The 21831-nt window shown below is 38.3% G+C and overlaps 1 protein-coding gene across 2 annotated transcripts in view; it reads left to right on the top strand.

Moving 5' to 3' along the window:
• The window catches only part of adarb1b (adenosine deaminase RNA specific B1b), a 157432-nt gene that overhangs the window by 43834 nt on the left and 91767 nt on the right, over positions 1 to 21831 (top strand). For both annotated transcript variants that reach the window (XM_042000999.1, XM_042001000.1), the window contains exon 2: positions 10007 to 10080. The gene's annotated coding sequence lies outside the window, so the exon portion shown is untranslated. The remainder of the gene's footprint in view (positions 1 to 10006; positions 10081 to 21831) is intronic.

Here is a 21831-nt window from a genome sequence, read left to right on the forward strand (position 1 = left end):
GGCTCTAATCCACATTTGTACACTTTTCTTGTGTGTTGGTTTGAAATAAGACTGGCGCACATTAGACATCTGGTATGGCGAAATATGACAGAGACTTCATAGGCTGTTGGATCCATATCATTTGAGTCAATTGTGTTGGAGCAGAGAAACATTAAGAACCTTCAAACCTGCGGCCCTTGTGAGACCAAATTGAGTAGCCCTGGTCTATGCAGTCTATGGCAGGGCTCTGGAGTGTGGCCATTCTGGAATTACGAAAACTGGATCTAATTGTAAAATGTGAAATATGGTGGAATTTGCTTATATGCGATTGTTATCAATTATCCTAACTAATTTAAGAGTTACTCTACCTGAGCAAAATTAACCAGAAAAATTGGAGTTGAATGAGTTTTTACCTCTGCAACTCCCCCGTCTGTGTGACTTCGCCTGAACTGGCTGGGACCAAATTTCCCACAGAAGTTCAGGCAAAGAGGTTATTTAAAAAAAAAAAAGAAGAAGACATCCAACTCCCTAGAAAAACTGACAGAGCTGCATTAAAGCACTGGCATGAGAATTTACTGGCTGATAAACGTTGCTTGAAAACGTGAGCAGCCTACATAAAACTGAGACATCCGGGACAAGATCTGTAGCAAATACGGTAAATATGAATCATTTTCAATAAAACTACCAATATAAGAGGTTGCAGTGTATAAAAAAAAAAAAAAAAAAATGCCTGGATGTTTGAACGATCAAATACGTGGCATAGAGTAAAAATCCATTCCAACTAGAAAAACATTATGAAGAAGATTAAGTGTAAATCCAGAGGAGGGTAATTTACCAGCAGCAGCACAGCCTCATGGGCCATTTCAAAATTTGAATTGTTTAGTTTCATTCAGTACAGTGAAGCTAGCTCCTCTTTAAGTTTGTTTGAAGAATTTTTATTTTTTCTACTCAACATTTGTGCAACACACTATAGGTAGGATGCAAGATGGATGCCGAATTAGCTGACGATAGCGGGCGCATCGCTGGGAAAATTGCAAAAGTTCTGTAATGTATCTTTAAAATGTATTAAAATACGCTGTAAGAATTGGGTTGCACCTAAACGTTTTGCTGGTGAACCCGGATGAAAAAGTTAGGTCCACACCAGTGTGAACAGTGTAAAAAGTTAGTCTGGAGTCCTGTATGGCCTTTATACCAGTGATGTTAGAATCTGCACTTTTGAATGGAAATTCAAGTGCTAACGACAAAGTGAAATTACAACAAAACAGCAACTGAAAACAAGTGAAGTTAATGTCAAAGCATCACGACGAAGAAAACTCATTCTTGTATGATTTCCTTTGGTTCTCTACATCCAGGGAGCATCCAGTATCTCATCCTGTGCTGGTCTGAATAGGTCTCCTCCCTCTATGACCTTAAATAGGACAAAATCAATATTGAAAATGGATGGATGGATGGATGGACAGACGGACGGACGGACACTACCAAAGTGGGGGCATGCAGAACTGAGATGTTTATCTTAGGTGAAGTTGCTGTGTGTGTTTACATGCCTTACTACCCACTGCCTGTAATGTTAGAGTACAGTTATGACTCAAGCAATGAACGCAGCGGTAAAACCACAGTACACAACTAACTGCAAATACTTGGCTGAAGGCTAAAAGCACAAGCCTTGTCAATGGCATTAGCAGTTACGATGTATATACACGCACACACACTCAGAGATGCACACACAGCTTTGCCCATGGTGACACCGTGGGGTCATTAATATATGTGATGGGCTCAGTCGAGCAAGAGTGACCTCTTTTAATGCAGCAGCACTGTTTGGTTCCCTTCCAATGAGTGGCTGTGACTAATAATGTGTAGTGTGTAAAAAAGCTGAAGGGTTAATCAGCCTGATGGTGCGTATTTGCGTTGTTGTGTGTACCCTTTGTCAAATTAGGTTATGCCGAGTGGCTCTTAGACGTCATTTCTCTCGATAGTGAGGCAGTTTGTAAAGTCTTTGTGTCTTCTGTAGGTCAACATTTAGCCTTTCTGGTATTGAGCTGTAACTGCTGACTCAAAGATGGAGTGCTTCAATAAATTTAATTGATAAGCCATCACAGATAACCTCAGTTTCACTATATTTAAAAATCATGAAAACTTGTCCATCTTCACTTCCTTTCAACTTTATCAATAGGTTTATATAATATTTTATAGTGGTATTAATTTAAAGATTTATCATTAATTCATCTGATGGAGTCTTTTTAGCCATTTCATCATGAATCGTGTGAAGCAGAACCCACTTTAGCTTCTTGTCAGGTTTCAGCTGAGATGTCGTTCTGCCTTGTGTGCTGGTGAGATGCACAGAGCTGTCAACAAAGGTGTCAAATATGGACAAGTTTTTCTGAACAAGCAAGAAAAACAGATGGGTCAGGGAAATAAGAGGATGCAAGGGAAGAGTTTGAGTGCCAGCTGACTAAAACTGTTTTTTAAAATTAAGATTTTTAATCTCTTAAATGATATATTTTTAGCTTACTCTTGTTACTCTTGAAGTGTTTTATTCTGCATTTCATTTGACACACTGGGATTGCATCAGTGCTGCGTTCATGTCATATTTTGGCATCAAAGTTTAGCTTTGATCACAGTTGATTCAGTGGGTGTTTGGGGTCTATCCAAAAGAACCTTTCTTTTTAGATTTGCTGACCATGACTGCCTTGTCTTGTTCAGTCGACAACACACACTACACTATATGTACGATACACTAGATGTTAATTTCCCAAAGATACTTTTGGAGCTGAATTTAGAGTAAGTGAGAGTGAGTCATTCACTAACTTTCCAAGTTTTTGACTTTCATCCTCATCCCTGACTTTTCTTTTCAAAAAGCTTTTTGGCAGCAAACAGCCTTAAAAACCATCAGCTGTCACAGTGTCTGCAAAATGATGCTGAACTGGCCTGAAGTTTGCTGTACTCATCCGTCACCTCTACGGCATCATCTGGCTTGTCACTTTGACCTTTGACAAGTTGCAGAGTTGTCATCGTCAGTGTCATCTTTTGGCGAGATTGGTACACACAACGCACCAGAGCAGTGTATGGCAAAACAAATAGTATTTAAAGGGTGACTGATCCTGCAGAGGGAATCCTGTCACTTTAAAGTAGAGCTCACTGAAAGAAGTCATGTATAATTAAGGATGTTTACACCAACTTTCACTGTCATTCATCATTAACGGCAGCTGAAGGCAACTGGTTTTTTACCGGTGTACGCCACAATGCAATCGCCAGATTGATAACACTGAATGTTCAGAGTCCAAATGTTACCAAAGAAAAGGCCACTGCAGTGGTTTTCATAGTTTGTATAGATAATGTGCAATGACATTAACCCAAAGGCCTGAAAAAAATATATATTGATTTGACGCAGAGCTTGAATTACACCGGAGCTTTTTAGGGAGCCTTTGTCTGGCGTGCAGCGTGACTTTGCACATCATGTGCACACGCATATATTTTAGTGCACGTAGCGCTATTGTTACTACAAAAAAAAAAAAAAAAACTGCTTCTGTATGCAGCTTGTTTAATCCGAAACAGGGACGGAAAGTTCGTTTAACAGCCACAAACGAAAGTTGTGGCAAGTGTTTTTTGTATGGACGCTCACAGCACGCTACAAACGAACAACGCTGCTGTCCACGGTGCTGAAGGAAACAGAACACATCACATTTGGAGGATTTAATTAATTAAATTAAATAAATAAACTACAAAGCTGACAAATGAATGCTATTCTTTTCAAGACACATCAGGAAACTTTTTGATTAATTAAATGTAACCTGACAGTGAACTATTTTTAGGGTTCCCCCTCAAAGTATCAGTTGAATGTAGGGGAGCTCCTGTGCCTTTCAGGGGAGCCGAGCTCCCCTTAGCTCCCCCTTAATTCGAACCCTGATTGGACGTTTAAAGTGACGTTATGACAGGACCTGAAAGTTACACAAGAAGCTGTTAAGAGCAGTGAAATAATCTCAAGGGATAGCAATGGGTTTTAAATAAATAATTCATCCAACAATAACACACAAAGCTAAAAAGCTGTTCAGTTCAGCAGTCTATATGGTACCAGTTGCTATCGGGGATATAATTTTTCAGTTGCTTTTATTTGTAGTAGGCAAGCCAGAAAAGCCTAACACTAATAAGTGGACACTTAATAAATCCAATCTTGCTGGGATAAAGACAGCTGTCCAACTAAATGGCACAAATTAACTGTGCCTGTAAAGGTCCTGGTTGTCTGAGCTGAGAAGATTACTGTTATTAGGCTGAGTAATGAACTCCTTGATAAGGAAATATCGCAGTCTACTTCTTTTTAAAAACACTGTTCAACTAGCTGTGAGTGATAAACAAATTAAGTAAAATTGGAGTTAACTGCATTGCACAAGATTTAAAGTCATTTCAGAAAAGAAGTCATATGATGGAGCAAAACTTATTCAGAAATCATCCACCGAAGTCTCCTGTTCATGATTCATTAACAATGCGTTGCTTAGCAGTTGTCTTTTATGTATCTGGATGGACATCTGCCACTGTGTGTGGCTGCTCATGTGGAAGCTGCAGCAGTAGAAATGCAGAATTCATGAAGCTGTTTCAGTTGGAAGTATTAGAGTTAACATCGCAGCGAATACCACTGTCAGGATGAACCACACATTGCAGATTCTTACTGCTTGGGGGCAGAAAAATTCACTTCAGGTTTCTACCCTGTTTCCCCAGGATTTTCCTTTTTAATGGTATTATGTTGCAGCACACACATATTAATAGCTAAAGAGTAATCTGCACTCCGTCTGCTGTCATCACTAGCCTTTGTTTTTATTTCTCTACTCTTGATATTAGCAAGATATGATTCCCACAGGAGGTAATAGCAGTGGTTGGATGCTCATAAACTCAAACTGATGCATTCACCACTGCTAAATTAGTGGTAGCGTAACCTCGTGTCCTTAGAGACGAGGCTGCGTGCATGCCAGTGAAGCCTGTCCTCCGCCTCTCTTACATTTACTTGGGCATCAAAGACACGAGAGGGAAAAATAACAAGGTGACTCATAGCAACTCATAGCTGACTTATGTAACAAATCTTATTCTGATTTACCCGAAACTACCAAAGCTGTGGTGCAGAGATTGTTTTTATAAATATTTTTATCCTCCTGCACACCATCTGTTTATCTCATATCAAACAACTGATAAATATTGGTGAAACATCTATTAAAATGTTATTAGAGCTGCTGCATGCCATCTGTTATAAATGTGTAAGGATGGTGTCAAGAGCATTTCTCATTTGTTGCTGCTTTGCTTGCTTTTCATTTAAAAAGTCCGCTTTTGGAGGCAGGTGTTTTTATTTATGTTTTGTTAGCACATATGTACTGAGTAACTGAGCTGCAGTATTTAGATTTTTAGGGTCACTGATATAATCTGATATATGTACTTGCATGCTACATGTAGGGCAAATATGTCATTGGTCACACTTTCACAACTTTTCTTTTAAAGTTACTGAAGGGAGATGCAAGAAATCCTTGTGGCAGCTCAGAGAGATGTGAAGCACCTTGGTGGATGACTTGAATACAGATGATGGAGAGAGGCACACATACACATTCATTGGAAGTTGAAGGAGGCAGTGGACGAAGAGGGTTTTATTTTCTCCCCACCAAGCTGCCCATCTGTCCAGGCAGATACCATATGGCTTGCAGCATTCAGTCCACATGCCTTTTTTTTTTTTTTTTTTAATAACATACATGCTGTCTCTTTGCGGTTTGGAGTTGCTCTGATGGTGAATGTGGTGCAATTTCAAGTTTAAAGTGGCTACATTTGTTTGATGATTTTAAAGTTTTTGGTTACATTCAGATAATACTGGTGCCGTTATGTGCAGCAGTCAACCACAATATTAAAACCATCTGCCAAATATTGTGTATGTTCCTGTCATAAGAGTTTTGAACCATCTGGGCATGGTCACAGTTGTGTGGTTTCTGGGTTCCTGGCACTGCAGCATTGGCAGCAGTCCTTAGGGTCCTGTAGGTTTGCAGAACAGGGCTTCTGTGAATTTGTCTTGTTTGGACTCATGCAGTAGATCAGACTGGTGTCCTGAGAGTTTAGAAGCTGTGCCAGATGCAGGATGTTTGCCGAGTCCCTTGAGCTTTTCCTTGAGCTGCTGTTTGGCCTGTAATAATGTTTAAATAGTGAGTAGTCAAAATAACAATCTCTAGGAGGGCATGATTGGAGGTTTATGAGCAGAACAATGCAGTGTAACAAAATAATCAGACTTTATTTATTGAGCAGTTTTGCTACAAAACTAAATGTGTTGTAGTGCAAAACAAAAACAACATACAACAATGAAAACAAGTATTATTTTATAAAGAATATTCAAAGATAAGGATTCTAAAGGAGAGGAAATAAGATTAAAAATAAAATAAAATAAAAAATACAAAACAAAACAAAAAAAAACAAATGAAAAATGAATTAGACTGTAAGTTGTTACCATAAGTTCCACACACATTTCTCAGTAAGTGCTGATGTGTCTATGACTGGTAGTACTGGTACGAACATACGACCTCTACACAGAAAGGCCACTGTTTGTAGCCAAGACTCGAACCAGTGATCCTCCTGCTGTGAGGCAGCGGTGCAAACCATCACGCCGCTGTGCACCATATCTTTTGCCTTTTACTGTTTTCTGTAGCGGCTGACTTCTTTCCTTTATCTGGTGCTAAATATTTCATCTTGGTCGTCATTTTCAACAAAGCTTTCATCACTACTGCTCCTGTTGTCAGTACTCTCTCTACTTCAGCTTTCATCACCTGGTGTAGAAAAAAAAATAGAAAAAAGCAGCATATAAACATATATGCAGCATATACTCACGGTTACATTCATAAAAATATGGCCATGTGTTAAAAAAAGCTAAAAGTCTGCACACAATTATAGCATTACTGCTGTTTCCATCACCTGTTTTAGGTACTTCTTCATCACTGTCCCCGCTGTCTGGTGGAACCCTGGTGTGAAGTAAACCAGTTCACTTTTCATAAAAAATTGATGAGTTCATTTTGGTCTGTGTCAAAATAAAGGGCAGAAATTGCATTCTTATCCCCTCCTGATATTCTAATAATGATTACAGGAAGGAACTAGAATGGCATTTTCTAAAGAAACCTTACACGTGTACTGAAAATCTTCTAAATGCGACACTGTTCACATTTAACCAGATGTAGCCATTATGGATGAATGTTGCTAATTCGTGATAAACTAAAATATTCAAAAAATATTTGTCACACAGAAGCTACCTCAATAGATTAGCTGTAAGAACACAATAAGCTGGTAAGTAAGGCCAGGTTTAAAATCAGTTAATCCCTTTGAATCAATTCATATGTAATAAATCCAATATCAATTCATGAAGCTTGGAGATCGATTTTTTTATGTGTTCTTTTTTTCTGGTAACATGACCCTACTCTCATGTGACTTACTAAGCCTCTGCGAGATCTTAGCATATAGACACACAACTGGTTTCCTGTATCGCCTCCGTCCAAATTCCGCTTCTCTTGCAGAGATGATGTCACATTCAGATGTTTTCATTCAGCAGCGTGGAATACATTCACCTTTAAAGTCTTTTGCAGCATATTACCGCTCATATTAGCAGCTAACGCTAAGACCGCGGGCATCGCCACGTTCCACAACAGGAAGTGATGTCACCACACACACGTATTGTAACGGGAGAGCGTGTTGTGGTACGGGGAATTAGCTCAGTTAGCCGGATAAAGCTGCCACAAGGTTGACAAACTCACAGCGACACTGGTACTGAAGATTCCACAGTGCGTGCTCTTTAATAAAGGGACATTCGTCAACCATATAAAGCCCAGTTGGACGGCTACTGTCTCATCATACATAAATAAAACAGCGCCACACAACACATCCGTCACAACAAATGGAAAAAAGAAAGGAAAAGAGCCGAGCTCCCAAAAATGTCCGTCTGCAGTCCAAGCGTTCACAAGACGATCTCCTCTCTTCTCAAAGTATCTTGATGACGTCATCATTAGAAGACGACCAAAAGAAGTCTTAAAGGGCCATTCCACAATTACAACTGTTACAGTATGTACTTTGAAATTAGTCTGACATGGTCATTTTAAAGTCATTTCTTCTAGAACACGTTTACACTTCCTCCTTTTATCAAAACGTAAACAGTCTGATGCCATTTATCTGATTTACATGATGGCATGTCATAGCTGCACCTGCTCTGTTTCCATAGCAGTGAGCACACACACACACACACACACACACACACAGGTGATCCCTCTTCTGACAGAGGACAGAGTGCACGACTCAGAAAACACGTCAACCAGTTGAAAATCAGACAAAAATATGAGAGTTCGGTAAATTCTCTCAGGCAGGTGAAGATGGAAGCATCTTGCTCCAGTGAAGAGCAGGTGGCGTATTTCTCCTGCCCCGGTGTAACGTCACGGTCGTCATGGGAACGCGCAAAGCTGATCAGGCTGAATCTACGTCTTTCTAGGAATTTTTGAGTCGTATTACAGCTTAAAATCGATCCAATATTCTTTGTAGGTTTTAACATCAACATGTTATCTAAAATCTGAACTTTAACAATCTTTAGAGCGACTGAATGAAACGGTTTCATCAGGAAATTTCAAAAGTTTGACTTTTTTTCTGTCCTGAGTGGTGTTTATTTATTTATTTATTTATTTATATCAGTATTTCTGGCTGTGAAATTTGGGGAAACACTGTATTGCTCTGGTATTTCAGAAATTAACCCATAAGAACCCGAGGTGACATATTTCTGACATAGTTTCTGAGATATTTTGCTTCAATTTATGGTATAAACTTTGCTCAAAATCCTGTTGAACACAATGTGATACTTGTCTTCTGTACCCTAATAGATACCCATAAACAGAACCCCCCCCCAATTAGTTTCTAGATACACATAGCATTATCAAAGTGGTTTCATGACTGCTGCAGGTATATATTTGTCATAGATTGTTCCCTAGAGAACTGCAACCCACAAATATCACTGAATCAGTGGGAGATTTTCTCGTCAAGGTTAACAGGACACGGGCAAAAACATTAGCATGTTCAAGGAAAACATGTGACAATTCAGTGTCATTTCAGAGCAGTTACCTTTTAAAATTAAATGCTTATTTCAAGATTTTTTTTCATTTACACACCCTTTTCATCTCTGGAATAAACACTTTTTATAGACATTTGTTAATCATTGTACGTTAGTAAAGAAATTGCTTTGAGTGCACTATGTGATCTGCAGATCCTGCATTTAATGATTGATGATAAGACAAAAAAATAATCTAATAAGAGCACCGGTTGGTTTTGAGATAGTTAAAGTTATTAACCTCAAACGTTTCTTGGTTTAGGGATTAAAAATGTGACTGATGCCCTGGACTTTGTGTCACTTGCTCTTTTCTGTTTGCCGCTGTTGCAGGACAGGTTTGGGAGACAGCATGAGACAAGCAACTTAATTTTAATCTATTTAGAAACCTGCCATTCAGTTTCAGTCTATGTGAAACCTTGCAAGTGTCACCTTCAGTTTGTTTATTTATTTTATTTTTTTTTTTCCCGTTGTCAAGAAACCCCTCTGTTCCTGTGCCTGTGGCGATGGAGTCACATTACTAATGTGAGTGGACAATGGGGCAGCATCTGCTCCCTTTTCCCACTCCCCTCAGATGTCTTGGCTGCTTACTGCCAGTGTTTCTTGTTGCCGTGGTGTTACTGCTGGTCAGTCACGCTGCCCAAGGCCAGGTTGGCAGGGTAGCACCCAGCATTTTTTTCATTTCTTCACACTACACAGTGGTGATCCATGAAGTCCTATTGGCTGCCTAGAGAGAGCTTTGGCTCTGATGTGTTTAATTTTTGCTTTAGGTTGATTTTCTTTTTAGAATTCCTTAAATAAAAGTCAAATGTCAGCTTCCTTTAAGAAATATCACACCCTATGTGTGACACAAGTTAAGCCTTTTTTTCAACTCTACACAGACAAACAGAATGGCCACATCACACGTTAACATTCTTTTTCTTTTTCCTTGTTTTTCTCTGGCAGGTACGGTGTGTGGAGTATTCAGCAAGGACTTTGGTAGATAAATCTACTGGTACTCCTGAGTTCGTACTCAAACGGTGAGTTCATACTTATCACATTTCAGGCATTTACTGTAGGTGATTTTTAACATTATTTTGACACAGTTTCATGTGGTTTTATTGAAATGTCTGGGATATACCTTGTCTAACACACCACAAAAAGACTTCCTTTTCCACTACAAGTTACCACCTCTGGTCACATTATGGGATGTGACCACTCACTCCATCCCACCATTATCTGCCTCATTTGAGATCAGTAGTTATTATACTTTGTAAATCCCAGCTGCATTTAACCAAACTTAATTACACTAGGACAGGGGTCATTTTTACCTCAACCCAGCTAAATAAAACTCATTTAGAGACCTTTTTAAAAAGACAATTTAGAACTTTTAATAAATATCTACTATAGGAAATTTGTTGTCATTTTGGAAGAACCACATTTTTATTACTATTTTAGGTTTTAAAATGAAGAAAAACATTAAACAAGCAAAAAGAAGATTGACAGACTTTCTTCTTTCAGATGTAGATATTAGTGGGAAATTATGTGGGGAAAAAAATAAGCTTATAGTTTCCAACCTAATGACAAGAAAAATAGCTTAAAAAAAATATTTCAGGTACGTTTTAGTGTCATGTTGTGGAAATTCAATGCAATTATTCAATGAAATTGTTATTATATCTATATTTAAAAACATTAGTTAGTTCTTGAGCATTTTTAGCCATGTATTTAGAGCCATTGTGGAAGATGTGCGGCTCTGGAACCGCAGGTTGAACACCCCTGCTCTAGCAGCAGTGGGCTGCCAGCCAGATTCCAGTGCCGGAGTTAAGGACCTTGCTCAGGGGCCACTTCTGGCCAACTTAGCTGCTAGAATCCAGGTTCTCCAGACCCAATCCCACCTCTGTAACCACTAAGCCACCTCTACTGCATAAAAAGATAAATATGTTTTTACAAAGACCATTTCATTTTTTTTTTCCACTCAATGAGAAGGCTGAATGAAAATCCTACAAGACACAAGAGTAACACGTGCCATGTCAGAGAAAGTGATTTATAATTCCCGTGTGAGACAAATTCACCATTCTGTGTAAGTTGAAGTCTGTATGTATACATGAGGCACTCAGGCTTGGAGTAACTCCAGTGACTGACTGGTAATGTTACCCCTCGTTTGGCCATCAATCAGAAATGAAGAGGCTTCGTGTTCAGTACAAGACAGCCTTCATAAACATGGTGTAATCTATATAGGCTCCCACTGCCAACACTCATTTCCTCTCAAGTTCAGCCTTGCCGCGGAGCAGATTAGTAAAATTTTAGCTCCTCTTTCACCCCTTGTTTTCCAGGGGTACAACCAAATTGCAATGTCAGGTCAAACCCACACTTTCTCATGGCCTTTGGTTTCTTCCATTTACCCCCATTTTAACCTTGCCTCGTTTGTGCAAGAATGATTCATATAAGGAATGGAAATATATTCACAGACAGTATGTAGAAATTCTACACGCCACGCTATGCTGTGGTTTCCAATTCAGACAAGATGAGGAGTGCTTGAGTCATCACTAGCAATGCCGTGCAGCTCATTTAAAACAAACTATAACTTCTCTTGTGGCTCTTGAGTGTTTTTTTTTTTTAATCCTAAGAGAATAACCCTGATGGTATGCAGCAGCATCTCCTGCAGGTTTGCAGCTTCAGCCCGGCGGTCTCACACTGAACTGAAATGACACAACTGCACATAAATTACGTAAATAATGTAAAATATTTTTAGCTTAGATTTCAGAGCAGCACAGCAAAGAGGCCTCTAATGCAAATGATCATTGGCCATCGGGCCTTGACTTTAAGGTTTGAACTTTAGACAAATGATGCTGATTTTGAAAGAAGTACATTTACCGGAGTATAGCCTAGTTAGTATACGATCCATTCAGACTTTAAAAAAATGCTGTCCCTGATTTTATAATGGTAATAATGCTGGAGTACACATCTGAAGCAACATTATCCCTTACCTTTAACAGAGCAGTTATTGTTACCTTTGAGAACCAGGGATAGCTCGGACACAGCTGCTGTTATTGACAAGAAGAGACATTTACCGTCCCTTCTTGCTCTTCTTTTTAAACTGCCCCCATTTTCCTGCTGGTTGCTACAGGGAGGGAGCTGTCAGGTAGAGGACGAAGGTTGCCTTGAGAAGAGTCTGATCACTGCAGCTCGCTGCATGGGGGTTGCACCCAGTGGTGCTCCAATGATGGCACCCTGTGGTTTTCTTTTCTTTCATTTCTCCCAGGGGAAAGATGAAGAAGAAGTATAGAAAGGCACAAAACTGTTGTCAGCTCTGCCTGGTTTCCTCATCCCAAACTTCTGCAGCAGCTACTCTTAAATGACAAGCATCCCACTTCACAAGCTTCTGTTTCATCCCCAAACAGTCATATTTTACATTTAGAGACACATTTGCTTGCTTACAGCTGCTAATTGAAAAAACAGCCCTTTGCTGTCCATTGTTTATGAAGATGAATTTTTTAAAATATTTCTGTGTTAATGGCAGCACATTTACTGTTGACTGTTGTCGGAAACACAACCCGTACTTTCTGCCCTCCTGCTTCACCTCAATCCCATTAATGTCATGAATATTTAGTTCAGTATGTGAAAGACAGCCACGACTTATCCAGCTAGAATATGATGTTCTGCTGCAGGGGACAGATATAAGACGAGCATTTAACCGCTTTTAGTACTACAGTTGTATATGTTTACTTACAATTCAATGAGCTGGGAATTATCATGGTACCCACTACACAATACACAAGATTATGATGATAATTGGCTTCACATTTTGTTGCGTCAGTAATACTTTCAACAGAAGTTTCTTGCCTGTATTTAATCATTGTTAAAGTTTTGTTGAACATTTTTAAAGTTTCAACAGAAACTGAGACTATGGAGGCCATTGCAGTACAGTGAACTCATTGTCATGTTCAAGCAAGCAGCTGGAGATGATCTGAGCTTTGTGACATGGTGAATCATCCTGCTGAAAGTAGCCATCAGAAGATGCTGCACTGTGGTCATAAAGGGATGGACATCACAGCTGCATGATATCAGGAAAAGATGCAATATGTGATAACACTGTTAGCTGGATCTAAAAACATACCAAAGAACACAGTTGACAGGCATGAAATAGCGCTGCACGCACAGTGTGATTGTCAAAGAGCCGTTAACTGAAAACTTGGCATATCTCAGCATGGTGTGCATTGTGTTTTTACAAAATTTAAGGAAACTGGACAAGTAGAGGACAAAAGAATTGGCAGGCCTAAAGAAACTATGTACAGCAGATGAGAGATGCATTTGGCCCTTCAGTTCATCTGTCTACAGTTCGCTGAAGCCTCATCAGAAAAGGTCTCCATGGACGGGTGGCTGTCAAGAAGCCATTTTAAAGGAAGGAAAACAGGAAGAAAAGGCTGAGTTATTCCAAAGGATACAAGAAGTGGACTGAAAATCAGAGGCAACAAGTCTTATGGGGTAATGAATCCTCCCCAGAGCCCAGATCTCAATATTATTGAAACAGTGTGGGATCATCTTGAGAGAGAGTAGAGTAAAAAGCAGAAAACACATCCAAAGAGCAGCTTTGAAATGTCCTTCAATACGCCTAGAGAACTATTCCTGGAGACATTACAAGAAACTTGTCTAAAACCAAATACTGACTTTTGAAGCTTGTTTGAGTTGTAAAAACTCGGCACCTTGTTTCCTTTCCCCAGTAGTGTATAAAAAAAAGTACACAGCGCTGTATGAATGCACCTCTGGCCTCCAGCTGTCTAAAACACTTAGGTCCTACATCCGCATGAATGGGTTCTGACTGTTAACGCTCTGCCTATCTGAGGTAGCTCACAAAGTGTATTGACTTCAGAAAGAGATGTTTTGGGATTCTGGGGTGTAAGCCTTATCCAAAGCACCTTGTCAATCGATATACCTGGAACAAAGAAAAAGGTTAACTGGTTAAAGCATGAAGCATTAGCTGTACAAGTAGAAAAGGGACAAAACTATCTTTGATGTTGTTTCTACCCAAAAGTACTCTCTAATATCAAATTTCATCTCCTCAGATTATCATTCTCATAAATCATTTTCTTCTGATGTTGGTTTTGGAAAGCTGCCTCTTCTGGTGAGCACAGTGGTCTAAAAATCAACGTCTAAAATATCATAAAATAAACATTGCATTATTTATTTATAACGTTTTCAAATGATCTAACAGCATATGTTCAGTATGATCCAACAGACCCATCATATCACAGTGATTAACAGCATTTCTCTGTGAGGAATCCATATGGAGTGTACCTGCATTCCTTCACACTTGCCACCTACACGCTGTTGATCTGTTTCTCACTTTCCGTTTGTTTATTTAGTTTTTTTTTTACCCTAACTGGCTGTCACACAGCAGTATGTTGCACGTTTGCTGGTTTGCAGTCTGTCCATGCCTGCAACTAGACCAGAGATGGAAGAGTCTGGTATCAAAGCTCACATTTGTTTTGGAAGCTGCGAGTGGGAGCAGTTTCCAGATGCAAAAACAATGTGGTCACTCAGGCAGATCTGTAGCAGGGGCTGCTGCCACTGATAGCCTACACTCAACCCTGCAGACGCAGTCTGCTTAGTGTCTCAGTGACATGTGTTGTTCACTGTATAAACTGCTGATAGGACAGTGATTGAGCTTCTTCTTACTACAGTGAGAGGGTTTCTTTATCCTAACATCAGCTCCGTTTACTCCTTGTATAAATGATGAGCTTGGTACTACTGTTTAGTGCTGACCTGCTGTATCCTTAGACACTGCATGTGCAGTCATTTTTACTACATGGCAAGCAGACTGTCCAGTAGAATCTATACGATACTAAATGTACAAAGGTCATATTGAAGCTAATACTTTTACAGTTTGTAATTTTAACATTGTATGTGTAAGTGGTGCTATTAGTACTATAATTTAGTGGAATTACAGGGAGTCAGCCTTTGATGTTGGATATACCTTCATAGTACAGTGTAACATAAATACATTTCCATAAACCACACACTGAAAAAGATTTGCTGCTGTTACACATTGTTTTGCCCATTGATGGAAGTTGTTTTTTTAAATGAATCCAAGAGAAAAACAATCCAACCTGATTTATTTTAAAGTTGGAAATTTTTTATATATTATTAAAAACTATGGTTTCTACTGGTATATAAAAGTTTTCCACTGTTGTGTTTTTATTCTCTTAGAAGGAACCATTTACATCTTCTTGCCATGGGTCCACATACATGGCAGCTGCCATATTTGTGCCACCATTTTTACTACGGTGTCTCTGAATGGACAAATAACACTGTGTGTGAATGAGAACCCTCTGAGCTTTAAAACTGCAGTACCAGCTTTGTCTGATAGGGGCTAGAAGACTGTTTGGGATGAGTAACACCTTCAAAGTCACATAGAAATCTTGATGGCTGTAGCTCAGGAGGAAAGGTAGGCGGATCGATTCCAGGCTTCCACTAACTACATGCCGAAGTGTCCTTGGGCAAGACACTTAACCCCACGTTGCCTCCCGATGTGCCTATCGGGGTGTGAATGTGTGTGTGAATGGGTGAATGTGATATGTAGTGTAAAGCACTTTGAGTGGTCAAACTGACTGGAAACACGCTATATAAGTAGAAGTCCATTTATAAGTCCATTTAGAATAAGACACTACACATGTACACGATGCTGAAATAATTGTCTGTAGTGCAGTCATCGTGGCACCTGAGGCCACTGGATACAATCACAGATGAAAACATGTTTATGTCTGAAAGAATTTTGGCCTCCGATGGCCACTGTCCTTTCACAGCTGTACTTGGAATTTGATATAATTTCCAATGCCATGTTTATGATGTCAGTATTTCTTACACACTGTACCGCAAACTAAACGAGCCAAGAATCCAACTAGCACAGTTACTCATTTGTATATTATTGAATAATACATTTTTTAAAATGGTTTCCATTCACCTTTTCTAAATCACATCTATAAAATGCAATTTAAAAAAAGGGATGGAAGCCCAGACACTCAAAGTTAGGGTAATATAGCTTTAGCGTAAAGCTTTGAGCTCAGTATCATTTATGTACCTAAGATATTTTATAAATAAAACCATTTTTGTCTGCATTGAAAATATTGTTTTTTGATACATCCAAGATTTAATGATTAGAACTTGCCATAAGTACGGTCTTACAGGAGGTGATATTTGGGCTTGTTTTCACAGGTTTTGGCCTTTCAATGTTTCTTTTTTCATTTGTTTATGCTTCTGTTGAGCTGGAGTCCTTGCAGTTAAAATCTCTTGTTGACCATTTCACTTCAGCAGTAATCAGACTATAAAGAAGCTTAATGAACTAATATCGATCAATTTTAGACGAATGTGTGCATGGAGATTTTTTTTTTTTTTTTTGTATTTCATTTTTGATGTAAGTTCATCATGGAACGAGTTGAGTTCAGGGATATTAACATAGAACATGGAGATGTTACCAAATAATTGAAAGACTAGCTTTTTATCTGGCTTTTAAAGTCAATATATGTAAGTTGGAATTTCACTTATGCATAGATTAACTCAACACTAATGCAAACCTTCAAAAATGCATTCTCCTATCTTCTTAATTCCACAAAAAAAGTACAAATTTGTACAACAGAATCAAAGATGCATAACTAACATTAACATACTGTTGTGCATTTCTAAGGCTTGACATTAATGGTTGCCTGGGGCAACTCAGTGTTATGGAAAGAGTCTGATGTGGTTATTTGACTTGGCAAGTTAATTTAAAATGGGATATCTGTATTAAAAACTGTTGTTTTTCTTAGCTGTCCAAAATAGATTACATTGAATAAGTAAGAAGTATAGAAATGTTATCAAGCTGTCAAAAAACTGTTTCACATGAATGTTTCTTACATCTCAGGGCATGTCATCTAGGTTTGGTTCCCCAAACCCTCTCATTTTTATTAAACTGTTATTCATTCTGGACAGTTGTAGCTTTTTCAGATAACTAAATATGTAATTTGATGATCCTATTTTAACACATAATACTTCCTATTATCTAGGCCCATTTTTGGTATTTGTATCTTGTAACTAATCCTCATTCTCATATTGAATTTCAAGATGTGTTGCTGTGATTTAACAATAGCTTAGAAAGACGGTTACAGATTAGTGTACGTCAGATCAGCCTATTTGATCTGACAGACTGTTGATATGATAATTACAGACAGGCTCACAGATAAAACAGTGCACTGCTACTCATGGAAGCACCCCACGGTAATGAAAAATCCATCACACATGGCTGTGAGTTATTTTCATTCGATCATGTTAAATCTGGATAAAATACTCTTTACCATACGCTGAACACAAAGAGGTGTGCACACAGACCTGAAAAATCAGATACAATTGCAGCACAACATAGTCCCGCTCATCAGCTACATCACAGACCCAGGACTGTTGTTTTACATTCACACGGATAAAACAGTGTCATTGTCCGTTGCCTGGCTCATCGGCTTCAGGGCAGTATCAGTTGAACTCCATGTGCAAACAAAAACTGAGCCTTTTTGTCACTTAGATTTAGTTTCCCCTCTCTGCCACAACATCCTGAAATCCTCACACACAGTAAAAATACTAGACAAATGCAACTTCATATCTATAGTCTTATGTCTTTCTGGCAGATCCTTTCCAGTCAGTGTTGGCAACTTCACGTCATCCCACGAACCTTTGTCTTCAGGTTCTGCAGGGTTCTGTTCTGGGCCCACCTCTGTTTACCTTATTCCTCTGGGTCATTTAATAAGAACTTTTAAAGGTGCATCCTACTATTGCTACGCCGATGTTATTCATTCATATGAATCTTTTAAACCTAATAACTTCTCTAAATTATGCACCTTAATAGGACAAATAAAGTCCATAAATCCTTGGATGGCCAACAACTTTCTTAAAGTTAACACTGATAAAACAGAGGTCCTTGTCTCAGCTCCATCTGCTCCATCAAGTGTTATTGAGAATCTTGATTTATCATCCTCTGCTGTAGAGCCCACTTTGTGTAATCTTGGTGTCTTTGTGACGAGCATTTGAGTCTGAACAAACATGTTAATAATTTGGTTTTGTTGTCAGTTTTATCAGCTCAGAAACATTTCCAAGATAAGGCCAGTTGTAACTTCATTATATAGGGAAATCTTCATCCATGCTTTCATCCAGCAGGGAAACACACCTGGTGGCTAAAATTTACTATCAGACATTTTTATACCTGTGTTTTGGAAGGCAGCTTCACACTGCTTTGAAATTTATCCTGCTGACTTGTAACCTTTGATAAATTAATCCTGGAATTTTCATCTTCTTTGTCAGATATATTTGGTTTTATTACATTAATATTTGAGAATGAAAATAAATATTTTACTTGTTGCGTTGTAAAGGGAATACTGCTGTTAAAAAGCTGATAACTTGTTTAATAGGTTTGTGCAAATGAAACACTAAAATGCAAAACTTTGGGATATTTAGCAGTATTTTTAATAAAAAAGACACAAACACACTACTTTTCAATTTAACATTGTAATTTTGTGCATAGCAATGTGATTATTTGTGATTAATCACAAAAAAAGATTAATTGCAATTTATTGCATTTGAAATTGTTGCCCAGCACTTGTTTATTTATGTAAGCAGAAAATAAAAAGTCTTGCTATTTAAAACCATTTACAACCACCCGATTGTTCCAGACGCACACCCCAGTAACCAGGGCACCATTGACCAATTCCCCATCGTCCTACACCCTCCCCCTTCCTCCTCCTCCCCAACCACCCCATCCTCCCACACCCTCCCTCCTCCAACTACCTATATGCTTACACATATTTAGTGTTAACTGACCTTCCCTTGGGTAAACGTCAAAGGTTCAGTAAATGCAGCATGTAATGCACCTCTATATGTTGTTTTAAATAATCTCCACCATGTTCTAGATCATAATTCAGAATTCATGCAGCATCATCTCACCAACCGTCTCCATGGTTATAATTTCTGTCATAAAACCAGCAGATGTTACGACTGAAGCTAAACAGCCAACATTGATGAAGAAACTCTGATAAAACTGATGATCTGGCTAAAAACATGTTTTTCCTTTTATCATTAAGTGTAAGTGTGCAGCAGTGATAAAAGTCCTACAGCAGCATCATCCAAAGTAAACAAATATTAATAAAATAGATCATTGGCTGTTTGTTTTACTAGTTTTCCCTCACTTTAGATGATGACTTTAGTTGTAACAATCAGTTCAGTATTTCATAAAATCAAGACCTAAAAAAAAGTCTCATTTGTGCCCCCCTTTTCCTGGTCAGTGCTCCTGCCTGGCCCCCCATCAAAACTTTTCTAGACCCGCCCTTGCATGGATAAAGTATAAACCCTGTCTACCACCAGCCAGCTACTGTGTTTGAGAAGGTCCTGCCAAAAACAATACTTTGGGGTAAATATGTGATGGTGTGAACCTGAGAGTAAAGAGAGGAAGCAGCTGCTGCACAAACAGAGACTACCAGAGAGCCTCTAGAGGAGATGTGTTTGTGCAAAACGCAGGATAAGTAAAAAAAAAAAAAAAACATACGAGAAAAGTGCGAGTGTGGAGCCTTTTCACCCTCATTCGTCACGGGGGCGACATCAATGGGTTGCTCCATTAATGTCGTGTTTATTCTCAAACCCATCAATAGATCCACCCGGCTCATCTTTTTCGTCTTACCTCTCCACCTCCCGGCGTCATAACAGAGAAATGAGGGATGTATGGGGCTTTTTATGCTGCTCATGCATTAATTGCATTGAAAATATTAACGCAATTAATTACATAAATTAGTTACCGTCGTTAACACATTATTTTTGACAGCCCTAAGAAAAATATAAGATATTTTAATATAAATATACTTAAATAGCCTTTTTCTGTTCTAATAAATGCTTGGACAGTTTAATTGTTGAATCAAACAATTGTTGACCATCAACAGATATCCTCAAAACACTCAGCCAAACAGTGAAACCGTTGTGGTAACGAACCTTTCTTTGAATCTTTTCTTTGTTCAGTTTATTAAAAAGAAAGAAAAAAATATATATACAAAGCAAGTGTAGCAAGAGGGAAAGGCTGTGATTTGATCCTCTTCACCTTGATCAGATTACACATTGGAATTAGTATAATTACAACTCTCACTGATTAATGGGCAAGCTATAATAAGCCCTTTGGGTCTGAGGAGTGTGCATGTGCTTGTGTATGTGAGATGTTAACTTTATGTTAATACAGACATACGAATGTAATATTTTAAAAAGAAACAAAAGGTATTTTGCATCAAAGAAAATGAACCTTAATTAAGACAAATTAGATTAACCAGCATGAAGACAATTTGGTATTAAATGAAGCCTTAAAGCACATTAAGCTTCTGATATAAGATAAACTAAAATAATATAAAGTTGCAATTTACAAAATTGCAAAATTTACATTATAGATTAAATAAAGTCAAGATTTAAGCTATTCCATGTGGTTTCACGTGAGTAAATCAGAATTTTTCAGGCTTGGTTAAATCAGCTGTTACCTGCAGTGTGACTAAATAATGTAAGTGTGTTTTGTGGGGTCTTCATTGAAAGATCTTTTTTTTTTTTTTTTTTATTAAAAAATCTGTGCTCATCACATGGAACACAGAAAGGACCAACCAACATCAGCATTAAGCTTCTATTCTATTCTATTCTACAGAATTAAGCTTTGTAATAGCTTGTTTATATGATGGGAAACGGCTACTCATTCAAAATGAATATAAAAGCTTGTAATAAGTATTGTAACAGTCATCAGTCACATTGCATGTGATAAACAGTGTTTCAGGGTTAAACTGCATCTGAAGCATTTCAGAATATCTCCATTATTCAGAACAAGAAATAATAAACAAAAAAAAATCTAAATCATCCCATTAAAATGTTAACAACAGAGCAGGCCCCAGGATTGACCCTTGTGGGGCACCTTTTGCAGTTGGCTGAAATTCAGCATCAGCAGTTACTAATTCTGCGCTCTGCTGTCTTCTGATGAAGTTCACACATTTATGAGCAATTTCTTTGGTGGGGAAATAATGCAGCTCTGTTTTTATTTATTATTTATCTTTCAATGTTGTTTAAAAGAAGCATGAAAGCAATAACAACTCCATGCTGTACCTCAAAGCTACAATGCCACATTCTTTGTGACAACTTACTTAGTCTTATAATTTACCACAGATTAGGAGTGCACGATTTATACAGAAGGCGTTGTATTGCAATATCAGTGTGTGCAAATTTAGTAATGAGTACCATGTTGGCTTCATTCCAAGAAAATTAGGTCCTGCTTTTGTCCACATACAGATAACTGCCACACATGGGTGCAGAAGTGGAATGTAATCCTTGTTGATGCACCTGTGGTTAGTAACAAATATTGAAGTATAGCAAGTTTATAATCACTGATGTATTTAGCAATGATGTTGCATGTTTTCCAGCCCTAATTCTGATGGTAGGGTTTTTCCTAGGATTGGCAAGATGAGCTTTGTAGCTGTAAAGGTTGGATTTTTAACTAAATAGTTAAAAAGTGTACATTAAAAGTAAAAACGATTAATTTTGAATGAGTAGGCGTTTCCCATCATATAACTGCTGCTGGATGTTCAGTAGCTGCCAAGTTAAAGCTGCAGGAATTGACTTTGTCTCCTCATTTATGTATGTGTGCATGCTGTGGTTAAGAGCAGTAGCAGAAGTAAGTGCATTTGGTAGGATTCTTATAATCATTCAAATCCTCAGGGAATCAGTATGTATTAAAATGTTAATGAACGTCAAAGGAAATAGATGTT

Source organism: Melanotaenia boesemani, chromosome 12 (assembly GCF_017639745.1).
Source record: "Melanotaenia boesemani isolate fMelBoe1 chromosome 12, fMelBoe1.pri, whole genome shotgun sequence".
NCBI classification, from domain to species: Eukaryota; Metazoa; Chordata; class Actinopteri; order Atheriniformes; family Melanotaeniidae; genus Melanotaenia; species Melanotaenia boesemani.